Here is a 6,109-nt window from a genome sequence, read left to right on the forward strand (position 1 = left end):
AGATATAATTTTTATTCTTATAAATTAAGGTTTTGTATATTAATCCAAAATCTAATAGTCTTTTATACTTCATCAACACATTCGAATGATTTTTCTTTTTGTTTATAATACTATATACCTATAACCATTACATTAGAAATGAAAATAAGAACTATTGGTTTTATTTGCGGAATGGAATAACATTAACTATTGCTGCCACAACGTCATCAACTACACGACTATCTCAATAACTACCCTTTGAGTGAGATAAACGCCATTCAATCAACGCTCAAAGTCCTCTTTTATTTCAAGCAATCTGTTTAATAAATTAAAAAAAGGGTTAGTAACATTCACACAAATACATCATAGTCACTGGTACAATAAAGAAAAACGACAATGGTTATTTTCGTCTATAAGCAACGGTTTCGCAACTGATGTATATGTAGGCAAGACAAAAAGGGTAGACTTTTTACCTCGATTCTGAAACGAGGCAAAAAGTGGTAAGATTTTGCCTTAGTTCTTTGGTAACCGAAGCAGTAGAGTTTTTCTTTTTTTTTAATTTTTTTTATTTCTACAGACTTTTCGTCTCGTTTCCTACTGAACCGAAGCAGTATGTGGAACGTTACTGCCTCAGTTGGTACTTAAACCGAGGCAATAGAGTGTCTTTTATTTTATTTTTTTTTTCGCCAGTCTTTCTGCCTCGGTTGTGATCTGAATCGATGTCATATAAGGCTTTTTGCCTCAGTTATGGTCATAACCGAAACGTATTCCCCAGTTTTTTTTAAGAACAGATTTGTTTTTGCAACATTCCCAACTACAGAAACAAATCTGCATATATTTAACAACCGAGAACAATCCAAAAGCATATATTTTTAATAAAAATTATACTAAAATATAAATCAAGTTAAAGTAATCATAAATCAACTTCTTAAAAGCATAAGTCAATTCAATATAATCATAAATAATCTTAAAAGCATAACTCAATCCAATGTACCACGTTAAAAATACCTATTTTTATTAGTGAGTACGTCTCAATTTCATTCTCACTTTAATATATAATTTACATAAAACTAATAATACACTTACATCCATTATTGCTGTAATTAAGTTCATTAATAATTAATTATTGAATACCTCTAAATACGATCCTATTTATATTTTTAGTTTTATACAAAATTATTAACTTTACATTTTTTACATTCAAATAAAAGGAAAATAAAAATTAATTACTCTTAAACTAAGATTAATTTATGCATAATATAAAAACTCTTAGTTTTCCTAAATTTTTACTTTCAATTTAATATTTACAATTAGATTACTCTTTAAAGTTTGTACAACTAGTTATGGAAAGGGTAAATTTCGTGGCTTAATTTGATAATCACAAGGTTAAAAATTAGATGTTGTTTCGGAAGATTTTTTCGGGACCGAGAGACAAACCTTCTGATGTGTCTTCATTGCTTCTGAATGCCTGGGTCGCTTGCCTTCCTTCTGCTTAGACCGTTCAGCTTCTATAGTCTGACCGCTCGGTTGACTTCCGTCTAGGCCATTCGGTCACGTCAGTCTTGGCCGATCAGTTGCCTTCCTGTTCCAGGGGGGAGGTACCTGCAAAAGATACTCTGACGCTCAAGTTAGGCGTGAATTTGAAGAACCTTGGTTCTTAGTTGAGTATTTAGTTAAGGGTTATCACTATTGAATGTTTGGGTGTCATGAAGTGTGAGTTGAACGTACCTGGCCTGTGGCCCTAGCTCTCTATTTATAAGTTGTCTCATGGATCTTAAGCTGACATAAGTCCAATAAAATATTAACAGAATAAAATATAAACAGACTTACCTAAAAATCTGGTTGGTTGTTTATAACCTGCTTATCAATATCTTTAACTAGATATTCTTGATTATTTTATCATCCGCTGGATCATTGGCCCAATAATATTGCAACCCAATCTTTGACCTGGGTGGATGGACCGAACGGTGCTTAATGTTAACCGTTCGGTATCCACTAGGTACGATACATTATGCCCCTAAGTTCGAGTTAAGCGTTCGGCTTTAGCCGTGGTTAACTATAGGACTTATGAGTTTGAGGAAGGCTGTTTTTAGTCGTTGCTCGTAGTTGGCGAAACGGTGGAATTTAAAACTTCTCTTTTGATCTTTTCAATAGGTCGAGTGACCATTTTATAAGGCCGAATTAGATTCCACAAAGAACATTTGTAACCATTCGGCTTTGATGTAGGAGTTTTTCCTAGAGAACGGGTTTTACCGTTCGGCTTTGCACTAGGAGTTCTTGGAGAACTTCCTAGTGAGAGGGCTTTACCTCTCTACCAAGAGGGATTTACCGCTCGGTCTTTGACTTCAACTTTCTGGCGAGAAGGATTTACGTCTCGCTCTTCGGCATCAACTTTTTAGTTGACGAGAGGGATTTACCTCTCGGTCTTTGACTTCAGGTTGTTAGCAAGAGGGATTTACCTCTCGACCGAGAGGGATTTACTTCTCGATCTTTGACTTCAGCGTTTTGGTGGACGATAGTAGGGATGACAACGGGTCGGGTCGGGCACGGATAGTGTCTACCCGCAACCTGACCTGCTACGCGCTGGATATCTGCATAAAAAAATCCGTGGATTTTTTTCAACCCGTGGATATCCTTTGGATACCCGTTTTCAACCCACAAATATTTAAAAACAATATTTTGTGAATTTTTAAATAAGGTTTAAATTAAATTACAAGTTAAAGAGAACAATTTAATATATTTGTTACATATTAAAAAGACATAATATAATTTTTAAACAAGTTAAAGAAAACAAATATTGAACAACTTTTGAAAAAAAAAAGATATGAGGAAGAAACACCCAGTAACTGAAGTCTCAATTTAGTCACAAGATTAACCCACAAATACCTATCAATGTATGAAACAAAGAGATAAAGAATTTCCAAGAGAACACAAACAGGAACCCTAAACCCAAATTCTTAAAACGAAAGCAATCACAAAAATTTCCAAACCGCGATAACCACCAGGGTCTTCAAAAATCCAATCTACATCAATGAACTAAAATCCAAAAAAACTCAAAACACTCATTCGAATCATAACCCCAAAATCGCGTCACCAATCAATAGGGAAGAAATTAAGAAACGAACTCCCAAAACGTGAATCAAAACGTACAGAAGAAACCCCTAAAATTAGAAAACAAATAAAACCCTAATTTCAAATCCCAAATAGAAACAAAACCCCAATAAGAACCAAGAGAGAGGAATAGGGAATTGAGCGTACTCCCTGCGCGAGCTGAACTAGAAGGAAGAAGAAAATAGTCCTTCATTAAGAGAGAATTTTCTAATGGGATTCTATGTATATGTTTGATATCTCTATTAGGGTTAGCTCAAAAGTAATGTAACTCCTTTTTTTCTTTTCTTCATTTAAAAAAAAGGTAATTGAAAGGAATCCTAAGTCATTGTTATTAAAATTTCCCCCTTTTAAGAGTAATAAAAAAATTTAATTTTAAAAAATATTAATTAAAATTTTTTTTTCAAGTAACGGGTATCCGCGGGTTGGATAGTATAATACCCGCATCCGACCCGTTTAGAAGCGGATATTAAAATATCTGTTACCTGTTACCCATGAGTAATAAATATCCGTGGATAGAAACTATCCGTCGCAGGTTTTATCTGCGAATATCCGCGGGCGCAGATTTTTTTGTCATCCCTAGACGAGAGGGATTTACCTCTCGATCTTTGAGTTATGAGTTCTTCCTAGTGAACGAGCTTTACCGTTCGTCTTTGACTTAGGAGTTCCTAGAGAACTTCCTAGGGAGAGGGCTTTTCCATTCTATTTTGAGAGGGCTTTACCTCTCGGCTTTGAGCTAGGAGTTCTTCCTAGTGAACGGGCTTTACCGTTCCACTTTGAGAGGGCTTTACCTCTCTACTTTGAGTTAGGAGTTGTTCCTAGTGAACAAGCTTTACCGTTCGTCTTTGACCTAGGAGTACTTGGAGAACTTCCTAGGGAAAGGGCTTTACCTCTCGATTTTGAACTAGGAGTTCTTCCTAGTGAACGAGCTTTACCGTTCTGTTTTGAGATGGCTTTACCTCTCGGCTTTATGATTTGCAGGATCCTATCACCTACACTTAAGAAATATAAAAACTTGAATTTTACATGGTGAAAAAAATAGTAGCCTAACAAACCAATGCATTAATGTCAAAATAGGTGGTTATAAGGCCGGACGGCCAAGCAAATAAGACCGTTCAGTCTTTTGTTGAATGTTTGGCGCTCAACGACGAGGAATCTGTATTAAGATGCCTTGAATGAACTGAGGGTGCTTTATGCTTTGTGACCGAACGGTAGAGAGAGAAAGACCAAGGTCTGCTCGAGCTATACGTTGAGGCCATGGAAGACCGAGCAGTGGAGGCCGAAATGTCGAGTACCGTTGAGGCCGAATGGCCTAATAGTTGAGGCCGAATACCTAAGGCCGAATGGCCGAATTCCTATGACATGGTTGAACACTTGATGCCAAATTTGGCTAAGTGGTGAGTGCATCATTGGACCCTTAATAAATCTTAAACAATATTATAATATTGAAATATTGAATTAAGATATTTAAATTAAATCATATAAATTAAATAATAAAATGAATCTATATCAAAATAATTATCTATAAAGCCGTAGAAGCTTGTTGACGTTGGTCAGACTGCATCCTTGCCCGGTTCCTTGTGGTTATAAGGGATGCCCCCCGACCCCACGGTGGGCGCCAAAATGTTTCAGTAGATTTTTTCGGGACCAAGAGACCAACCTTTTGATGTGTCTTCCTTGCTTCCGAATGCCTGGATCGCCTGCCTTCCTTTCACTTAGACTGCTCGACTTCTATAGTCTGACCGCTCGGTTGACTTCCGTCTAGGCCGTTCGGTCACGTCAGTCTTGGCTGATCGGTTGCCTTCGTGCTCCAGGGGGGAGGTACCTGCAAAAGATACTTCGACGCTCAAGTTAGGCGTGAATTTGAAGAACCTTGGTTCTTAGTTGAGTATTTAGTGAAGGGTTATCACTATTGAATGTTTGGTGTCATGAAGTGTGAGTTGAACGTACCTGGCCTGTGACCCTAACTCTCTATTTATAAGTTGTCTCATGGATCTTAAGCTGACATAAGTCCAATAAAATATTAACAGAATAAAATATAAACACTTACCTAAAAATCTGGTTGGTTGTTTATAACCTGCTTATCACTATCTTTAACTAGATATTCTTGATTATTTTATCATCCGTTGGATCACTGGCACAATAATAACTTAAGCGTTGGCCAAATTGCGACCCAATCTTTGACCTGGGTGGATGGACCAAATGGTGCTAAATGTTAATCGTTCGATATCCACTAGGTACGAATGTAAAGTCGTTGTTTCGTAGGGGTAGAAGGAAAATAGCATACTTAATGACTACCAAAAACAAAAACTCCTTTTTCATTTCAAAATTTGCATGCAAATTAGAAACTTTTGATATCAAATTGTATTTTTATTATTGAAACATTCATATTTTATATGTCATGTTAGATATTTTAATAGTAATATAATATTAAATAATAAGATTAATTATGTTTTTAGTTTATAATATTATATATAAAATTAGAATTCATTTTTATTTCAAGTTTTGATTAATTTTTGTATTTAAATTTTAAAAATAAATTGATATAATCTTTTTAACTTAAGAACTTTAATTTTGTAGTTTCGTTAAACAGTATTTCAAACTAATATTTAAATTAAAATATATAAAAAAATATAAATAACGTAAACGTTATAAATAAACGTATTTAAAATGTTAATTTTTTTTTATAAAATTGAGTTAAGAAAATTATATCTATTAATTTATAAAATTTAGAGACCAAAAGTTTATCGAATTTCAATTTCGTAATAATAAAAATTGCTCTATTTATATGATGTGAAATTTATAACATTGATTAGTTGACATAGAAAGCTGATTTGCTTCATTAATATCCTCAACAAACACACTATTATTGGTTCGTTGGTTGGAAGTTATACCCTATAATATGAGCCACACCAGCACGTCACTATTGACGAGGATGTAAGAGGACCTATAATATTTGTGCAGTCACATAACTTTCCTATTCATATCTATGTTCTCACCAAAACTTGTCTCTTTAAGTTAG

Source organism: Vigna angularis, chromosome 4, assembly GCF_016808095.1.
Source record: "Vigna angularis cultivar LongXiaoDou No.4 chromosome 4, ASM1680809v1, whole genome shotgun sequence".
In the NCBI taxonomy this organism is placed as follows: domain Eukaryota; kingdom Viridiplantae; phylum Streptophyta; class Magnoliopsida; order Fabales; family Fabaceae; genus Vigna; species Vigna angularis.